At 33.3% G+C, this 21,283-nt stretch overlaps 1 long non-coding RNA gene and 2 other non-coding genes across 3 annotated transcripts; all 3 read right to left on the minus strand.

The window, feature by feature from the left end:
- Positions 1-9,628: 9,628 nt before the first annotated feature.
- LOC121115418 (uncharacterized) lies at positions 9,629-10,516 on the minus strand. Its single transcript, XR_005863487.1, has 2 exons — positions 10,429-10,516; positions 9,629-10,344 (listed from the first exon to the last, which is right to left on the minus strand). It is a non-coding gene; the product is annotated as an uncharacterized lncRNA (long non-coding RNA).
- Positions 10,517-14,834: 4,318 nt separating this feature from the next.
- TRNAH-GUG (transfer RNA histidin (anticodon GUG)) lies at positions 14,835-14,906 on the minus strand. The gene has a single exon. It is a non-coding gene; the product is annotated as a tRNA-His (tRNA).
- A 5,087-nt stretch (positions 14,907-19,993) lies between these two features.
- On the minus strand, positions 19,994-20,065 carry TRNAH-GUG (transfer RNA histidin (anticodon GUG)). The gene has a single exon. It is a non-coding gene; the product is annotated as a tRNA-His (tRNA).
- Between the last annotated feature and the right edge of the window lie 1,218 nt (positions 20,066-21,283).

Raw genomic sequence — 21,283 nt, forward strand, 5'->3', positions numbered from 1 at the left:
GCACTTAATCAGCTGATGATAGCTTGTTCAAACCTGCACCATGTTGGGAAAAAATGGAATCGATCGAAGTCGTTCTCCCAAATATTTGGAAAAGGTACAGATCCCTCTTAATAATTTGTACCGGGAGTGACAACATAACCTTTCCTCAAAATTTTGGGACTCAGTGAGACGATCGTTTGTATGTTTAGGAGGGAATTTGAGGTATCTAAAGGTGATTTTGAGGAACACGATAATGTGGGCTAATGTCAAAGGTTGAAGTGACTTTGCCAGGACGCCAGAAATTATAGCCACAATTCAACAAATCGTTAATAAGGATCCAGGGAACTGCGTCAGGTCAATTGCTTGCGAAGTTGGCCAGCCAGAGTCGCTGATCCGGCTTTGCATTAAAAAAAACTTCGTTAATCACAGTACAAAATCAGGAAAGGCTAGGATCTTGACAAAAAAGGCCCTGAGAAAGCGCATAAAGCACTCCCAAAAGCTCCTCAACCGTCTCAAAGACCCACTTCATGGATACATACATTGGGTTTTCTAAGACAATTAAATTTTTTCCTGTACTAGGAGGTCAACAACCAACAGGTAGTTGAACGTCTACCCCAAGGTGTTGCCCCTCGTAATGCAGACGAAGTTCCCAACCCACACCATGGTGTTTGGGGGCGGGAGTTACCTCCAAAGACAATGTGAGGCCGTGAAGATCTGGATCTACACGTTTGCCAATTGGAGGCCTTACATGGGACAGCAAGACTCGGCTCCCTACAACACCTCGAAAAAAAATATCCAAAGGCTCCAATACAATTTTGACGACTTCATCTCGCCGGTTTTTTGGGCCTCCTAACTCACCGGATCTGAATCTGATGGTTTTTTTTTTAATGTGGGGTGTGATTAAATGACAAACTAACTGAACCCCATGTAACATCAAAGACAACCTTATTAGTTGGATGAAGTAGGAATTCCAGGATTTCCTAAGGGACCAAGCGGTGAATGATACTTGTAACTCATCTAAATCGCATCATTCAAGACTTGCAACTTGACTTTGACTTGATAGACTAAACTTGTGCTCAGTTGATACTCAACATCTATTCAATACTGAACTGAAGACAAGCCTTCACACTCAGATTCCTATATTATAATTATGGATGCAACTTTGTAAAGAAAAAATGATCTCGAGGAGAAGGCAGCGGAGATACACTTGTTATTACAGAATTAAGACCCTTGTTACTATAAGCTGCTTATTATATGATTGGTGGAGAGAAAATTAATTAGTGTAATTAAGAGGAGAATCTTCTACATTTATAATAGCATTAGGTCAGAAAAAATATCATACATATATTTAAATTCATATGCAGAGGAGGATATTACATTTAAATCACAATATCTTGGCAAACCTGAGATTTTTGCATCTGAAAGTGGGTCCATAAGAGTAAGCTAACAAAATGGTATAAGTGCATATACAAAATCCTTGAGGTATACTCCTAATACAAACGCTGGGGGGCAATTATTGTGTGCCTCTGTACCAGGTGCATTCTTGAGGAGATTATGGAGTTTACGAAGCTGCCCAAATAAACTATTTACAATGTTGCTAAGCTTTTGACAGACTCATGATAGTTCCAAGATAAAAAAAGCACTCCAGACTTCACGAGGCAAAAAAACAAAAACAAAATATGGCCTCCTATCTCACCTAATCTGAATCCCTTTGACTTTAATTCGTGGGGTGTCATGGAGAGCTAGTCCAATAAACGTAAATAAAACACTGTTGACTCGTACCAGACTTCTACAGGGTGTCCACAATAAATTGGAACTATATTAAAATTCAAACTGCTTTTTAAAAAGAGAATTTGGAGTGTATTTGATAATATGAAAAAGTTAGATAGGATATTAAACAATAAATTTATTCAACATGTCCTCCCTCAGCAGCCATCATCTTCTCCATCATGCCCCTTTAGGATTTGCACGCCCTGATGACTTCCGCAGAATCGACCCTCGTAATGGAGCCCTTCAGGGCCGTGATGCTCATGTGGTTGACCTTGCACACCTCCCTCTCCAACTTCCCCTACCAGTAGTAATCACACGGATTGAGGTCGGGTGAGTTGGAGGGCCGGGTGTTGCGATCCCAGAAAGTGATGTCCTGGGAGTTGAAGAGGTTAGTGGTCCTCATGGCGATGTGTGCGGCCGCTGGGTCTTGTTGGAATATGAACTCCCTACCAGCGGCCGTATCCTTCATCCAGGGGATGACGAATTCCTTCATGACTTCGCAGTACCTTATCGCATTAACCCTTTCCTTGGGATTGAAGAAGAAAGGAGGCATCACCTCACCGGTGCTGCAGATGACACCCAGGGTCATCACGGAGGCCGGGAACTTTGTGGTGAAGACCACAGGGACCTCTTCTCTCTCCTTGGCAAGCCACCTATCATTCTGGACGTTGTAGCTTCTGTCGACAATCCAGTTCTTCTCGTCGGAGAAGAAGATGATCCTTCCTCCATGGCTGTTCAGGTCATTGGGGAGACGCTTACCGTTGGTGAGCCTGGTGGCCTTCATGGATGCCGTGAGGATGTGTTGTTTGGCCATTCGGTATGACCTGTACCCGAGGTCCTCATTCACAGCCTTGGAGACCAGTTGCTTGTTCACTCCATGGTTCTTGGCCAACCTGGACAAGGAAGTTCCTGGCGAAGCCTTGATGGACTTCCGGAGGCCTTCAAGGAAGCGGGGAGAGCGGATTCGGTCACTTTTCATGTTGTGGGCCTTGCGGCAGACCTTCCCCTCAACCTCCCAAGCATTGAAGACCCGGTACACCGTAGTCTTGGGGTAGTTAAGAAGCTTGTAGATAGCGGAGGGCCTTTGTCCAGCGCGAGCCAATTCGGGGATGGTGTCTCTCCTTGCTTGTTCTATGATGACTATTGTTTGTTGTCAAAACAATTGTGGTAGAAGTTATAGTGTATTGTTCACGCAACCTTTTATATTAGTATGATTTAACCCCGAATATCCACATTATGGATCTGGATGAAGTTTAAAGTAGTTTCAATTTATCGTGGACACCCTGTATTCACGGGGGCAGTGGTCAACATGGACTTCACTATGCACCCCTTCATGTAAGAGCAAAATATCCTTGCATCCTTTAATTTTCCAGATTGAAAATCCCCACCCTGTATATTTATTCTCTTATGCATTTTTAAAACAATTTACAGCAGAGATAGGCTATAGTGCTTACTTCAGATGTAAAAGTTAACACGACAGACACTTATGAAATAATGAACAAAAAATACAAACAAAAACCTTTTTTCCTTTTCTCATTTATAAACTTAGTTTTTTATTATAAAATTGACATCCTTAATAATTATTATGTGTTTAAAATGAGCTCAAAAGAAATCGGACGACTCAATAAAATATTCATGGACTCAGTGAAACTATTGAAGGACTTTGACTTTTGAGCAAAGACTTGAGAATCGACTGAGGCATGCATTGTTTTGATTTTTTCCACCTTTATAGAACATAACTCATAATATCCTCAACTCTTCTTCCCCAAATTTACCATCATTGACACTTCAGCACGGACACACATACAAAAAACTCTCACTAATTAATCCCAAAAGCCCGTTTCCATTGGTCCTTCTATGTAAAACAAAAAAAAAAGATCAATGAATAACATATGAACGTTAGGCAATTGATGACTTGTTTCAATAGTGTTACAGAGCTGACTGAAGAATTATTTTTCATACTTAGGATTTGTAATTATTATTTAACTCCCGAGTAGTGAACTTCCTTTTCTACTGCATTCAATTACATATAAAACCTGATTGAACATTCATGTGTGCTCATAAATTATGGAGAGGAACCTCGATGATTTGTTGCAGAGTTATAAAGTAAATCCTTATTGGAGTATAATTGAAGATCGACATCGGAGTAATTTTTGCCAATTTTCTTGTTCATTTTCTTCTCCCCTTATTCCCTCGTCACTACTAACCAAGACATCTACTCAAGTACGTTTAACCATGTGATTTTTAGCTTCAGTATTTCCCAACTGTTGGACTATATGCTATTATATGTAGGCTTACTACATAATCAAATTTGATTTGAGTTCAAGAACCATGGGAAAATAAAAAGACTGCTGACAAGAAAATACAAAATAAAGTTTCAAGTTTGCGGGATAAGGGGATGAAATTATATATATATGTTGTTTTTTTTGTAAAAGAGAGGTTTTGAGTAATTTTCTTACTGTGTTTATTGATTCGGTCCGGTCCCGTCTGTACAGTATAGGTCCAGTTTATATTATGTAATTACTTTTAAAATCCAACTTACGAGTAAAAAAAAACCGAAAAAAAACCAGGATGTATACCTACCATCAGTGGCGTCGCTAGCGTTTTTTTGGTGGGAAGGGGGGCGCTTGAGCCAACCTACAAGTTACTGAAGCTCCCCCCCACCAATTTTTTTTAATAATCCCATGTATGTTACAAAAGAAGGAGTTCTCTAATTTTTTTTCTACCTCGTATTAAGTTGCTCGAACAGCTGATCAATAAGAAGAAAAAAACTGAAGGAGTACTTCTTAAAGCTGCATTGAGATGGGAAATACAAGAATACAACACTTGCTGAATTCAAGGTGAAGAGAGCCAGATTTGATGGACAGGCTACTTTGCATGTTCTTGGCTTTTTACCCATACACAAATTTCAAATGACTCTATCAGCAGCAGAATAGACGGCATAAGTTATGATATCTTGGCTCAAGTAGTTGCAGATCTGATTTCAAGCCCTGCAAAATTCAGCCTTGAACTCGATTAGACCACGAACATTTCCAATTTTAGCCAACTTGTTGTATTCGTACGCTATATAATGAGGATTATATAGGAAGATTTTTTATTTTATAAGTCTCTTACAAAAAAAAAACCAAGGCAGTCGATTTGAAGATACTTGTGGATTCCTTCTTCAAAGTCAACAAACTTTCATGGAACATGGTATCTGCTGTTTGTTAAACAGAGCTCCAGCCATGGAGTGCTGGTGAAATCCGACGCACCACTCATAATTGTTACACACTGTGTTCTGAACAGCATGTATTGGCAACAAAAAATTTGCCCCCAAAACTGGCACATGTATTCAAAATTGTTGTTGAATGTGCGAACTACGTGCAGAAAAGGGTTATGAAGTACCACATCTTCAAAGAGCTGTGTAAGGAAATGGGCTCAGAATTAGGAAAATATGTACTATTCAAACGTGGAAAGGTGCTGAATTGTGTTTTTTGCGAGAGTAGGGACTTTGTTACACAGATTACTAAGAAAATGTTGATTTCATTCTCACTGTCGCGTACATGGCAGATATTTCCGATTCTCTCAATCATCTCAATCGAAAGATACCGGGCAATGGAGTCAACGTAATCTCAGCGGACCAAAACTTTTAGTCATTTAAAAAAAGCTACCATTATCAAACTAAGGAACAGATAATTATAACTTTTCAAATTTTCCCCACATGACGACTGTGTTAGTATGATCGAAAATTTTGTGGAAATTTGAGACATTTCTGTACCTGGAGAGCTGAAGCAAGCAATTTCCATTCACTTAGAAGATCTACAAAGTCTCTCAATGGATACTTCCCCGCCATATTGTCATATCCAGCATGAGTGAGACAGACTTTCACGTTTATTGTTGTGACAGCAGACGTAAATGATGAATATCTGGATGAAACCATTGAACTTCAGCAGAACCATATTCAAACAACGCTGTCAACGTTTTGGTGTCAGAAAATTGTAACATACTCTCTCATTGCGAAGAAATCCCTGGAGATACTCATACCATTTACAACAACATATCTTTGTGAGCAATCGTTTTCGAGGATGGTCGACATAAAAACATTGATAAAACATGCAGGGCTCAGTATCGCCAATAAGGTTAAGAACCACTCTTTTAGAGGGTTTAAACTATATTGGCTTTTCAAAAGTTCAAGAAAAAGTCAGAATATACAGCATCATGTAATAACTTAAAATGACCTCAAAATTGACTTGGACGTTTTGGGACAATAATGACCCTTCTAATTAATAGATATTTTTTTTTTCAAATGTAAGGAAGCATGTATATAATTTAGTCATAAATGAAAAAAATATATAAATTTATTGCCAGCGTCAGTTTTTATTAGATGAAATAGTTTGTAGTCGCTAATGAATAGAAGATGTAATGAACTGTAGATTTGCGTGGCACTTTGGGGCAAAAAATAACATTTTCCGGTTGACAGATAATTTTTTAAAAAACACTTAACAAAGCTTGAATATTTGTCAATACATTAGTGAAAGAAATATAAGAATTGATTGACGGAATCCATTTTTATGAGACTAAGAAGTTTGTTGTCGCTTATAAAATAGGACTATTTCTTTATCTTTAAATTGGCTTCGACGTTTTGAGCCAAAAATGACACTTTTAATAAATAGAGAATTTTTTTTTAAACGTAAGAAAGCTTAAAATTAGTTCTATTCATTTTATAAGTTTTTAGGACTGGATCGGACTGAGACTGAACTGTATGGTCTTCAGTCCTAAAAAAGAACCAACACAACAGTAGTTTGTAGTATGAATTCTTTAGTTCCATGTTGACTTCACAATAGAGGGATTTGACGTGCTCTAACGCTTGCATGTTCTATATTACTCAAAACAAAAGAATTCCTACTTCACTAATCATCACTATTAAATTGACTCCAGATCCCTTTTGTTTTCTTTCCATCTGATAAAGAAATGAAGCTATTGTGGACAAAAGAAGAAAAGAATATCACACCCATAAATAGATTCTACGATCTCTCTTTTCACGATTCCTTAAATGATATACCATTTATCTTCTTGAAATATTAAAAAGGAAATATAAAAAGAAAATCCACAATGAATTTTTTTTTCTCTACTCCTTGGAGCACTTGATGATCAAATAAGACACTGCATATTGCATAATGGTTCTTATTCATTGCAAATAATTTTGTATATAATATGTATCCTGTATATCTACTCCTTAGAGGCATAAAAATGCATCAAGTAATGACCATGTAAACGTAAAAGTTGATTATTTTTTTAAACTGGTATAAAATAAATACAGAAAATGGGGGCACAACCATTTTTGATTATAGTTTTCGAGTGAAAAACTCGCTGTAGAAAACCTTCCTTCATTAAACTCTCTTTTTCGAGGTAAAAATATGCATATGAATGCAATCAGAGTTATGATGATATGATTGGATATGCCAAGTACTCAGATTCCGACGACAGGGAAATTGAGGAAGGATACATTTGTCACAGAATTGACTTTTGAATAATTTCTCATGAATCTTGCAACAAATACTTTTGTTCCAAATTTTGAAAACCTGATCTTCAACTTACGCAAAAGGTTGGACGTAATATTATGGTGATGATTATGAGATGCCTCCATCTAACAAGACTCCTAAAAATCCTGCAAACTTCAAATTTACTTTAAAAAAACTACTAATGTGGACGTTGAGGGGTCTTTTAATATGTTTAAAACTACCAATACTGATCGTAGGCAAAAATTAACAGAAGAAAATTTTTCTAAAATCTTGATTTGTCGATATAATATATTAAAATTTATGAATAAATTATAATATATATATAAACCTAACTTCTTTAAATTATTCTGATACAGCTGCATTTTTCTTTAAATAAAAATGTCAAAAATTCATCATTATTAACAGAAAATTAAATTTTTTCGAACAAAGTTTGAAATATTATTTTTTTTTAATTCAAAAATCTATAGTTATTCACAGAAAATTAAATAATTTGGAAAAAACTTTTAAAGAAAAAATTAATTTAAAATTTTTTTTTCGATATTAAAATTTTTGGAAACAAGTTTCAAAAATTCAAAGCTACAAACCGAAAGTTAGTTTTTTTTTCCAAAAAAAAATTAATCTTTTTGGCAAAAATTAAGTTTTGTAGTAAAAAAAATTTAAAAACAAAATTTCAAATATTAATTTTTTTGGGAATTTTTTTCAAAAAATCATAGCTACCTGCCGAAAATTAAATTAATATAAAAAATTAAATTTTTTGAAAAAAATGTCAAATATAATTATTTTTGAAAAAATCTAGTAATAAGCAAAAATTCCTTCAATTAGGGTTTGGGCTACAGCACCTCCAGCCCACCTTCTGAGGACGCCCTGATGTTGATTTTTGATTACTTATTTATCATGTAGCAGCAAATCATATTTTATTCAACTGTAGAAACTCCCCATAGCCCAATTAATTTAAAAGAACATTGACATGTAAATATATTTGTTTTATTGCAGAACTTAATTCATTTTTGATTTGTATGGCTAAATTCATAATGTTCATAATTCACAAAAAATATATCCCTTAAATGTAAGTATATCCCATATTTATCTACTTTTTCCATTACATACTAAGTAGTAAGTATGTACCTACTACTTGAAGTATTCTATTGGTTTTAGATTTATACATACTTCATTCTCAAGTTATACCGAGTGCTCCATTAAATCTGATCACTTTGAATATTAAAATTCAACATGATCTAATTAATTAATTAATATTTAATTTCAACAAAAATTAATTCTTTAAATAAATATGTGTGTTTGAGCTCTTTTAATAATTAATATAGTTGTCCTAAGCGGCATTGGTGGCTTCCAGGCAGCGAGAGGCCTTGCACCCACTTGTGGATGTAGCCTTTTGTCATGTCCTCCCGTGCTGTCTGACAGTGGCTTTCAGGACCTTGGTGTTTGGATGACTGACATCCCCCCTACACATGCACCCAAAAGGTGTAGTCAAGGAGGTTTGTATCAGGGCTATAGGGGGTCAAAAGTGTAAAAAGAAGAAAAAAGAGTTCTAAAGAACTCAAAAGACTCATTCAAATGAGTTTTGTAACGGAGGATATGAGTTTATTTCATTATTGGTGTCAAAAGTTGCCTGTCCACCCTCACAAGGATCTTTCTCCACACTTTTTTGATAGGTCTCTGGATAGTCTGGTGGGAAACCCCGAGATCTATTGCAGGGGCCCTCATGGACTTGAAGGGATAGGCCTGGGCAGTTTTTGTAACTCCTCCGATCCAGTTTGGCCTTATTGCCAGAGCTCTTCTTCCTCTACAACATTTCAGACTCGCTAATGGTTTAGTTGGGTCTCCTGGAGGCACAATAAATTGTTTATGCCTTAATATATCGAAATATTAATTAATATCAACACTCAAACTTCATTAAGCATTGAATTAGTAAGTGTTTAGATTTCAATGGACCACCCCGTATATACCTTTATGAAGATAGGCACATAGGTATAATATATATATATATATACATTTAAATAGATCTTTATTTGACATACTATGTTATAGCTCTATGCATACAGATGTAAATGTAGAAGATTTAATTTATCTATGTTAATAAAGCAAAGTTTATGTGTCTGTCCGTCTTAGAAAGACACACTTTTAACGGTGAGCTTGTCTGATAAACTTAAAAAAAAGAAGAGTTAAATACATAATATGTCACCCTGGAACGAATTATCATCATTCTCTAGAACAAAAATTATTCTGATTAACCCTTTGGAGGATTCACAAATTGTACAAATACATGCATATAGGGTTTGTAGCTAAAGATCAGCGCCTCATTTAAAAAAAGTAAATTGAAGTACATATGTGGGCCATTTACACAAAAGCAAGCTAGGATGTTTTTCAAAATGGAGTATAGATTCTTCAAAGAATTTCTTTTAAAAAGGATTATTCTTAGTTGTACCCTTTGACTGTGTCTCGAATTACACTTAAATTAGCAAAAATTCATCGTCACAATACAATTAATTAACATGTTTTATTTGAAGGGGCCATATTGGAGTCAATATTAGTCTCTTAAATCAAATAAAGGATTTAGAGTATAGCTAGAACTCTTCAGTATCTGAACTCATTCTACAAATTTGAATAATAAGTAAAAAATTAGTCTAATATCCCTATGAAATGTTGCACAATATGTATACATAAATTAACAAAATAAATTGGAATGTTCACCATTTCTTGAATTTTGTTCAATTTTACAACTACAAATCACACTTAAATTAGCAAAAAATTATATGGAGCAATATCACTCAATGGACAACGCAGTCACGAGAAATTATTCTTTAGAACTCAATGTGGGTAGATTCACACCCAGTCATTCTTAGAGGAGGAAATATTTTACGGGGGTAGTTTGAAAAGTCCGTACAAAGTCTGAGAGATGGCACTACTGGCGCAAATCGAGGTTATGTTTAGTTAGTAGCATCTCTTGGAAGAACGCACAACAACTTTCAGCCAGATCAGTTTATTTATTTCTGTTTGTCTTTCGTTTGAATCGAGTAGTAGGCCAGAGGGATTATGGCGATTGACTTTTGGATTCGCAAGGAATCTAAACAAATATCTGGAAAAGGGTAAAACTATTACAGGTGCATAATATTAATCGTTATTGCACCTTTGAAAACCGAGATGCTAGAAACACACTCACGATTGGGCGATAAAAAAGTCAAATCCATCATGACAATGCACCAACTCAATCCTCAACAGATTTAAATGTGATGATGATGACTGAAGCTTGGATCAAAAACACCCTTCCACGCCAACTCGGCACCTCCATAAATCATCATACACACACTATCCTAGCCAACCTACAACAATAAGAAAAAAAGTCAGTTAGTTAAAGGGAAATTTGAGTATGAAGCCATCAACAACAGTATCCATAATATCTAGTTTTCTTATATATTTCGTGCTAATTGTAGGCAGAATTCGTTTTGTATGTAAATCCTTATGTAAATTGTATGCAACCTCTCTTTTAATTTAACGCTTGAATGTTATATTTATATCATCTTCTTTCAAATTAGTACTAAATCATTAGAATGAGTATAATAACAGATAATCATATTGCTTACAATGACGTTGCTTCACCATGATATTACCATGAACAATCTAGTATCACAACTAAAATATGTACATTGTATTTTTTTTATACGCTGTCAATTTTTTGCTTATTTTTTTGGTAATAAGTGTTGAAAACAATGATTGGTTGAATTCAAATTATCTCTTTTTAAACTGGGAATGGTTTCATAGTTTGAAAACATTTTCCCAAAATTAATGGAAATAGGGTTCAACTCGAGGTGCCCGCAGCACTAGAAGTCTCACGCACAATCTCTCTTCTGTCATTCATCACCATATCATGGATTTTATCAATGATTTATGGAGTAGTAGCCTCAACAGGGTGTCTAGAACGTTCAATGTTCCTTGTGCCCAAAAGGGCACTTTGAAAATTTTGAAACCACTTATAAACTGTTCTAACCAAAGGTGCAGAGCCTTCATAATGTTTATCAAGCTTCTTTTTAAACAAATTTTATATTTGATAGTTGCTTAGGCCTAAGAGATCATTCTTCAATAAAAAGACAGAAAGAAGAGGTCTTCTATTTTCTCCAAGAGTCCGGACCAAAGGTAGATCGAGACAATCGAAGGAAGGTAAACTTGATCATGCATCTCAAGAGATGTTCAGATTCCGAATTCCACGAGGACCGATGGGGTGATAATTCATCGGAGGAAAACTAACATACCTCTTAAAGGAGTAGAGTGGATCCCTTCTTTGGGACAGAGATTCAAGGATCAAAACAATGAAGATATCCATTCCCGATGAGTAGGAAATTATATTATTTCAATTACATATAATTAATAATTGTTTTATTTGAATTTGTACGACGCGCGGTGTTGTGATATTAATTATTTCTGCACATGAAATAATAAAATTGCATTAAAATCGTAAACAATATGATAAATATTTTGCCTATTTGCTAGTACACCCCCATAAAAAATGAGATCACTTAAAAAATACAAAATCGAACAAAAATCCATGGGATTACATATTTTTAAATTATTCATTGAATATTTTTTTACAATCTAAGCTATAATATTCATCATCACTATGTCTTATGAATAAGTTATAAGGGTCTACAGAGGAATGTCGTTTTTCATCATTGTTCAGCCTAAAGATTGAAATATGTGGAGTTCACAATAAGATACAGAATCAATAAAAACACTTTTACATAAGCTTTACTAGTCCTACTTTTTATTTGGTGATTGTTTTAAGGGGAGAAAAATTACTTTGAACGATAATAATCCTGAATTACTATAATTCCAGATATGTCAGAATCCAGATGAATAAGAGGAAAACTTAGATAAGTTTTCGATTCGTCGCTCAAAAAGATAAATTCCTTTTTTGGTTTGAATTCATTAGTACAAAATTCTTCTCCCCCCTAATGGATCCCTTGTGTAATTTTGATTATAACAACATGAAAAACCTTTTGATGTATGAATAAATAATTCTACTAAAGAATGAGCCTCATAACTTATGCACAATTACTAATATGGAACATAACTCTGTTTGCTCTTGAATTGGAATAATATATATCTTTGAAAATAAGTCACTTGATTACGTGAAAAAAAAAAAAAAATTACCTTAGTTTCTTCATCGTTCATAATTACAAAATATAAAGTTTTACGCCGATAACACAAGATAAATAAACTCTATCCAAATGTCAAACCATTCCAGATTAATTATTCGATTTAATATATATTTCCTTTTTAACAGCTGAGTTCCATTACTCCTGCCCTTAGGAAGGCGGATGAAGAGATCTGGATAAACTTATAAGTGCCTCGGATTGGCTCATTGTAACGTCCTCATGATATACGGATATTCCATAGAAGGAAAATTGATTGGCTTATCTCCAAAGTACAAAGTATAATATACGCAGTGAGGCACAAGAACTAAGAACTCCCCTTCGTCTCTCAAGTAATTATAAACCTCAATTCCCTCACCATCGATGGAAAATAGTAATACAAATTTTATAATGTTTACCAACGATTATTTGTCAGAGTTGGCTTAAGATACTCATTTCTTGATGTGATTTATTTATCAAATCACTGGATTGGCCGTGTTCCTCACCTCTTCTTGTGTCGTTATCCTGATTTTAATTAAACATGGACCGATTCGTTTTTTTTTACCCAAAACATATTAATAATTGTGTTTAGTTAAGTTGAATTTGGTACATTGTATAATATAAGATGACATGGGGGCAAACTTAAATTATATAAGTTTGTCCCCACGTCATACTTTCTTTTTCTATCTAGAAATGATAGACAGCCGTTTTGGAAAGTTGAAATTCAATTATCCCAGCCTTTTCAAAATAAGGAAATAACTTTGCTAAGTACATCGATTTAATCGATTAGAATTGATCAAAAAAGTTTCCACGTAGGATTAGACAGTCATTGGAGTTTGCAATCTAGAGGGTTTTTCTTCAGAAGAGCTTGATTTTTTTTTCTGTTATCAAAAAAAAGATGCCATACTTCTATTCTTCCTTCGACATTAAGAAACTTCATAAGTATACATTTCATCATCGAGCAATATACACTTGATCCGCAATTAAAAATTAAGGAAATTTATTATCAAAATAACCGTTCCATTTTCATCTGATTTTCTTTGCATAATCATCTGCAGTGATTGATCTTATTTTTGGCTCAATGGCTTTGTTAATAAGCAAAATATCCTCCAAAGTGATTATTGTCCGAATGTATCAAAAAAGTCTTCCTACTCCAATAATTATATATTCTTCACTTTGCTTAGTAATTTCCCTATTATTAAAATGTTGTAATAATTGAACTTCAACTATCTGATGTCACTCTCCACAATCTCAAGATAGAGAGATAAATTATGACGTACGGAAAAACTAATAAAATGTACCACTTGAATTTCTCAGTAGATTTATAAAATCTTTAATTCAAATATCCGGTTGCACCTTTTCCCATACTGGCTGGTCATATTATATACCACTCTAACAATACATTTATTTTGTCCTTATTTAAAGATTTAAAAAAATGGAATACCCATCCTACATGAAAATTGCTGTGTAAAAAAATGATATGATATCTAGAGCTATGTTTATTTTTTTCCCATAAAATAAAAATATTAAAAAAACCAATATTTTTTTTTCTTGGAATGCAACTCATTCCTAAATAAAAAAAAAGAGAGTATTGTATTTACATAGATCAATGACCTTATACCCCTCTCCCCTTAACTATTTGCACAATCGTTTACATTCATACATATTTGCAAAATGGGACATTGTATGATGTGAGTAGCCAAAAATAGACTTGTGTATGTTGTATGTCGCATGTACATAAATCCTTCGGAAAAACAAAAAACAAACAAATAAATATTGAGCATTCTTTGAGTCCAATTCCTATTAGTATTTAGTAGAGATGTATAAAATATGTCCTAGAAAATAAGAGTGCATTTTTTAGTTTGCAATCCGAACAGGTTTTATTATTTTGTAAACTTATTATTATTATTGTTTAATTCTTGAAGAAAAAACATTTATGTCTGATGTAATAACTTGTGCAAGTGCTCATGAAAGACGGAGAGTAACAATGAGGGATTGCTCTGGACTCTATACGTCATTTGAATGGTAATCAAATCTTATAATATTTTCAAATATTTTTTAATCTAATGTCGAATATTACCATAATGCTTGTATGTCGGTAGTTGGTATTATCCACAGACATAACCACCGAACAAATTTCTAGAACCGTTATGAATTTAGATCATTTATTATAAAACAAAGAATTGACGTAAAATATCTAGATATAATAATCAAGTATGAATTATTTCGTTTAGGCTCTTTTAATCACGTTTAATCTCTATTCGTTCTCTTATACCAATTAAATTACCTAGTGTTTTTCACATATTAATTCATCAGTGTACCACTAAAAATACATGAACGCTGTTTTACTTTTGTAAGTTAATCGTTGTATTACTTATTTTATCGCTGGAAGGAACGAATTACTAACTTGGAAAATGTGCAAAAAATCACGAAAAAGGAGTGCCGTGACCAGGATTCGAACCTGGGTTACTGCGGCCACAACGCAGGGTACTAACCACTATACGATCACGGCTGACACATATTGTTATGCTTAGAAAACATAAGAGTATATTTATTCAACGTTACATTACTCTCTCGCACACACGGGACACGCCCTTGGAAGATGATATTTATATACTGCCCTTGCTTATCATTATGCAATATGCATGAAGGAGCGTAGAAATGTTATTCCATATTGTAAATATAAATCGTATAATGCTACTTTCTTTTTGGGGCAACTATTAGAAAATATCAGATTCACCATAATAGTATTTCTTTCTGTATTAAGGGCATCATAGATTTGTACACATGATCATGTTGTGTTCAGCTCGTTTGTTGACAAATGAGCCATTCCTTGATTGTTCGTGGGAGAATACCGTCATTTCAAAATAAAACAACGCATCTACTTGGACTGGGACTATAATAGAGGAGAATTAATAATCTATCTTAGTAGGAAAAGAAGAAAATATTAAGTATGCATTCAAATACCCAAAGAGCGTGGAGAACATGTATTAAGTATTGTAGCTTGTTGTCTGTGAAATCCGATGAGTCAATTATACAATATCAACCCAAAAATAATTCAAAACTACATCAGACAATTAATCATCTTTTGTAATTTGCCTTTATTTATTTTAGACTCCTTGAAAGCCTTGTCAACTTTGTAAACAGTATATTTGGCGAGCTTTGTAAACTCAATAATCTCCTTGGTGTGCGAGTGGTACGAAGAGACAAACTAATGGCAGCACGGTGTTTGTATTGGGAAGACATCTATTGGGTTTTCAATTTATTCTTATACAGTTTTGTAGGTTGAATCTAATGAGCACACTTTCATTAACATGTATCTAGTAGTTACCAGAATATTTAGATGTAAACTTGTTTTGGATTTAAAATCCGAACCTACCATCATATTGATTTCTTTTTTGGATTTCCAATGACGTCATCAGTAAATTTTCATTGAGAACTGAAAATATTTTTCGACTAAACTTTTTAAAATAACATTGAACAAAAAGGAAAATGTTTTCAATCTATTAAACCATTCCCAGTTTAAAAGAGATAATTTGAATTCAACCAATCATTGTTTTGAACACTTATTACGAAAAAATAAGCAGAAAATTGACAGCTTATCAAAAAAAATACAATGTACATATTTTAGTTGTGATACTAGATTGTTCATGGTAATATCATGGTGAAGCAACGTCATTGTAAGCAATATGATTATCTGTTATTATACTCATTCTAATGATTTGGTGCTAATTTGTAAGAATATGATATAAGTATAACACGCAAGTGTTAAATTAAAAGAGAGGTTGCAACCTTCTTTGTAACTAACAACTAAAAAACAAAACAAAACTTAACGGATTTACATACAAAACAAATTCTGCCTACAATTAGCACGAAATATATAAGAAAACTAGATATTATAGATACTGTTGTTGATGGCTTCATACTCGAATATCCCTTTAACTAACCCACTTTTTTACTTTTTTTGTTATTGTTGTAGGTTGGTTAGGATAGTGTGTATATGATGATTTATGGAGGTGCCGAGTTGGCGTGGAAGGGCAATTACCCCTCATGACTCAAAGTAATGATAAGTAAAGAATATAAACCCTATGTTTATGTATCCAAGCACATCAGTTTTCATTTTGAGCTCCAGTCATCATCATCACATTTAAATCATTTATCATGAATATCTTGGTAATTGATTCATTATCTCTTTAAAAAATGTTTTTTCCTTTTGATTGGAGAAAAATTAGGTAATAATGAATTTTATATTATGTTTTCCAGCTCGTTTCTGCTTTTTCATTGCTGGAGCTATGTCTGCCCCATAATAAGATACTCCTGAGGTCAAGGAAGCCAAAACCACCTTCCAAGCTGCATTTGATTAATCCACTGCGGAAAAGCATGCAAAATTAGCCCTTTTCCATTCGTGAATTCCTATTTGGCAGACTCCACTGATGTTGCAGAAGCCAAAATGGAATTCATGAGCATTTACAAGAATGCCAAGGCCATTTCCAAAGCTGCTAAGCGCCCATTTTGTCCCCATTGCCTATCCTTATTATTCTGTTGGTCCCTCATTCAAGGGCTTTGCTTACTCTAGTATGAGTCCTTCTCACGCTCCTCTTTACTACTCTGCTGCTCCTTTTGAAGCCCCTACTTACAACAGATACTTCCACTATCCCTCTCCATACATACTACACCTTCCCCTATGGAAACTCCTTTGTTCAGCCCATTAACACAGTTGAGGAAACTACAGTTCAAGAAGAGTAGAGTTATAAATAATGGACAAGTTAAAAAGAAAAGAAGTATTAAAGAACAAAAGAAAATTGAATTAATTATTCATAAATATATTATCAAACCAACTAGGAAGTAATAAAGTTTTGGAGAATTGTTTGACAATTTGGGGTTAAAAGATTTTAAATCATGATGCAAGGAAGCATTTCTAATTAGTGATGTGATTCAATTTGAATTTTTTTTTTCTCATATACATATATAAACCTTTTTATTGTGGATCTCTATTATTTTTTTAACAACCAAAAAGTTAACAATAAATACAGTATATGTTATGTGATTACAATGAATATAATTTTTTAATTTTTTTCTGATGCCTTTTTTAACTCATCCGCTAAGATTTCCTGTAAAAAAAAAGGAAAGAAAAAGTTGATGTGTGATGGAATCATTGAAGTAGGCTAACTAATACAGTTTTAATATCATCATCCGAGAGTGTGTCTTGTGAGTGAGAAAGGGTACTATAATGTCGAATAAAAATATCTATATCTTCAAAATGCTTCCATCAAAAAGTCAGCCGTGATCGTATAGTGGTTAGTACCCTGCGTTGTGGCCGCAGTAACCCAGGTTCGAATCCTGGTCACGGCAGCTTTCTTTTGATTCACTCTCTTCTATAGGAAGAAGCGAAGGCTATTCTAGAAAACCCAAACCTTTTCAATCAAAAATCATTATACACGATATTTTTTCGGAGCAGGATATGTAGAAGAGACCGGGGTCAGTTGCAGCAATGGGCGGTTGCATTGATCCCTGTTTCTGTAAAATAAAAAAGCTACTGCTATTTAATATATATATCACTTTTGTATATTACAATGTAGAGTATTGTTGACAAAAGTGAATTAGTTTTGTGAACTTTTCTCTCAAATATTGGATAAAAGTATTTTTGAGGCGTAGAATCAGTTTTACTTTCTAGAAAGCCTTACAGTTTTTGATGTTTCTCCTGTGAAATAAATCATTGCGATTATTAATTCTTTTGTTATCAATTAATATAATTTGATTAAGTCCTAAACTCAAACATATTGGAGAAATGTCTGACATAGGGAATATTTGCAACAAGTATTCCAAATTTACTGTATAAGTTTATTTTTCTTTAATATTTTTCATAATCACACTTAAAATCAAGTAAGGGATTTTGGCCAGGGCAGAAAATTATAAGTTGTTTTTGAGAGTTAATTTCTCGTATATAATATTATGAATATGGAACAATTATTTTGAATTGATAACTCAATTGTTGCAACCGTTCCTAGCTATACTAGCTTGACAGTTGTAACTCTTGATGAGTTGCATTCAAATACAATCTACAGATTTTTTGTTCTTGTTTTCAGCTGATATAATTTATCAAAATTCAAAAGTTTGTGTGACAAAAGATATTTCTTCTAAATTAATAAAGGCAAATATGTTATTTGGAGCTTATAAAAGAAATAAAAATACTTCTCCTGGTCACAATTTTTTGTTGGATAATTAGCTATTGACTTCTCATTACACGTGGAAGAATTAAGTGTTCCCTCTGTCATCCTCTTCGTTCTGGGCATGGGCATGGATATCAAAACATTTGTTCTTTGGATGTCTGGGCAATATTTTAATCTCATCAAGTCAATAATAGGAAGACATCGTCTTTTCTATTTAGTTTAGCTACTGTTTAGATATTTTTTTGAATATTATATCAGCTATTTTTTACTTCAGGACAAAAAATATGAAAGATAGTGTTCATTAATATTTTTTAAACGTAATTGTCCTGTTACTTTTTATTTATTTGATCTACTTTTGATCTCTATGTGTATTTATTATTAACACTGTTTGTATTGTAGAATATAAATAAATTATTTTAACAGATCCTGCAGGAATTTGTTTCATTAATATTTTGCATACAAATTTCAGAATTATTAGATTACATACCGCATGCATAACATCCAGGAAAGAGTTCGAAATAGGATTTGTAAGATATAACATAATAATTCATTGTATAATACATCTATACAGTATAAGATATTGATTTGAATATTTGTATTTTGAACAATTACAAATCTAACGTTTTCATGTTAATATTCATAATTCTAACTTTCCGCTTAATTATTTCGTCATTATCTATAAAAATTCATTGTATTCAAAATAAATATTTTATCTTGCAAAATTTTACATAAGAAGGTCAAATTATTTTGTTGATATTTAAAAAAAAAAGTCTACAAGTCAACTCTGAGCTGAATAATTTTATTGTTTTCCTTCAAAGTTTGCTACACTTCCAACTCTGACTAATATTGTCATGCTAAATAATGTTTCTTCTATATTATGAATCAAACTTAGTGAAACTCTATTGGTAACATATAATATTTGTTCACATCATTCGAAATGTTTTTTTATTTTCAAGCAATATTTTAATTACCCATAACAACCTCTAATTTGTACCTCTTATACGTCATTTGAATGGTAATCAAATCTTATAATATTTTCAAATATTTTTTAATCTAATGTCGAATATTACCATAATGCTTGTATGTCGGTAGTTGGTATTATCCGCAGACATAACCACCGAACAAATTTCTAGAACCGTTATGAATTTAGATCATTTATTATAAAACAAAGAATTGACGTAAAATATCTAGATATAATAATCAAGTATGAATTATTTCGTTTAGGCTCTTTTAATCACGTTTAATCTCTATTCGTTCTCTTATACCAATTAAATTACCTAGTGTTTTTCACATATTAATTCATCAGTGTACCACTAAAAATACATGAACGCTGTTTTACTTTTGTAAGTTAATCGTTGTATTACTTATTTTATCGCTGGAAGGAACGAATTACTAACTTGGAAAATGTGCAAAAATCACGAAAAAGGAGTGCCGTGACCAGGATTCGAACCTGGGTTACTGCGGCCACAACGCAGGGTACTAACCACTATACGATCACGGCTGACACATATTGTTATGCTTAGAAAACATAAGAGTATATTTATTCAACGTTACATTACTCTCTCGCACACACGGGACACGCCCTTGGAAGATGATATTTATATACTGCCCTTGCTTATCATTATGCAATATGCATGAAGGAGCGTAGAAATGTTATTCCATATTGTAAATATAAATCGTATAATGCTACTTTCTTTTTGGGGCAACTATTAGAAAATATCAGATTCACCATAATAGTATTTCTTTCTGTATTAAGGGCATCATAGATTTGTACACATGATCATGTTGTGTTCAGCTCGTTTGTTGACAAATGAGCCATTCCTTGATTGTTCGTGGGAGAATACCGTCATTTCAAAATAAAACAACGCATCTACTTGGACTGGGACTATAATAGAGGAGAATTAATAATCTATCTTAGTAGGAAAAGAAGAAAATATTAAGTATGCATTCAAATACCCAAAGAGCGTGGAGAACATGTATTAAGTATTGTAGCTTGTTGTCTGTGAAATCCGATGAGTCAATTATACAATATCAACCCAAAAATAATTCAAAACTACATCAGACAATTAATCATCTTTTGTAATTTGCCTTTATTTATTTTAGACTCCTTGAAAGCCTTGTCAACTTTGTAAACAGTATATTTGGCGAGCTTTGTAAACTCAATAATCTCCTTGGTGTGCGAGTGGTACGAAGAGACAAACTAATGGCAGCACGGTGTTTGTATTGGGAAGACATCTATTGGGTTTTCAATTTATTCTTATACAGTTTTGTAGGTTGAATCTAATGAGCACACTTTCATTAACATGTATCTAGTAGTTACCAGAATATTTAGATGTAAACTTGTTTTGGATTTAAAATCCGAACCTACCATCATATTGATTTCTTTTTTGGATTTCCAATGACGTCATCAGTAAATTTTCATTGAGAACTGAAAATATTTTTCGACTAAACTTTTTAAAATAACATTGAACAAAAAGGAAAATGTTTTCAATCTATTAAACCATTCCCAGTTTAAAAAGAGATAATTTGAATTCAACCAATCATTGTTTTGAACACTTATTACGAAAAAATAAGCAGAAAATTGACAGCTTATCAAAAAAATACAATGTACATATTTTAGTTGTGATACTAGATTGTTCATGGTAATATCATGGTGAAGCAACGTCATTGTAAGCAATATGATTATCTGTTATTATACTCATTCTAATGATTTGGTGCT

This window comes from Lepeophtheirus salmonis, chromosome 3 (genome assembly GCF_016086655.4).
Source record: "Lepeophtheirus salmonis chromosome 3, UVic_Lsal_1.4, whole genome shotgun sequence".
NCBI classification, from domain to species: domain Eukaryota; kingdom Metazoa; phylum Arthropoda; class Copepoda; order Siphonostomatoida; family Caligidae; genus Lepeophtheirus; species Lepeophtheirus salmonis.